Source organism: Seriola lalandi, unplaced genomic scaffold (genome assembly GCF_002814215.2).
Source record: "Seriola lalandi dorsalis isolate HSWRI2012SDOR001 ecotype SW California unplaced genomic scaffold, Sedor1 jcf7180002054671, whole genome shotgun sequence".
Classification (NCBI taxonomy): Eukaryota; Metazoa; Chordata; class Actinopteri; order Carangiformes; family Carangidae; genus Seriola; species Seriola lalandi.
In genome coordinates, this window is record NW_019525224.1 from 1,718,321 (window position 1) to 1,719,040 (window position 720).

The following is a 720-nucleotide window of genomic DNA, read 5'->3' on the forward strand; positions in this document are numbered from 1 at the left end:
ACATAGTACAGTATGGCATAAAAAGTCATAAAAATTAAGTAGTATAGCATAAAAATGTCATTAAAGGTAGCCAATTAACCTAATATGGATGTTAGTAAGCATGGAAGAACATGGAGTGACAGAACAGAAGTCTTCCGCTGAGATTTGAACCTACGACCTTCTGACTGAAAGACAACAGCTCTAACCACTGGTCCAAGCTCCAACATGTAGTTATGTGAAAAAAATCATTCTGTAGTAAAGTATTAAAACATCATAGTGTAGTAAGACATATGATGTCATAAAGATGATATAGCATAATAAGGCATAAAAATGTCATAGTATGATTAGACATAAAATGTCATAAAGATGATATAGTGTAGTAAGGCATAAAAATGACAAAGTGCAGTAAGGCATAAAATGTCATAAAAATGATATAGTGTAGTAAGGCATAAAATTTCAAAAAAATGATATAGTGTAGTAAGGCATAAAATGTATAAAAAATCACATAGTATTGTAAGGCAAAAAATGTATGCATAAATGATATAGTATAGTATGGCATAAAAAGTCATAAAAAATCACATAGTATAGTAAGGCAAAAAATTATTAAAAAATTGACATTGTATAGTATGGCATAAAAAGTTATAAAAAATCACAGTATAGCAAGGCAAAAAATGTCATAAAAATGATATAGTGTAGTAAGGCAAAATATGTATATAAAATAATATAGTATAGCATGGCATA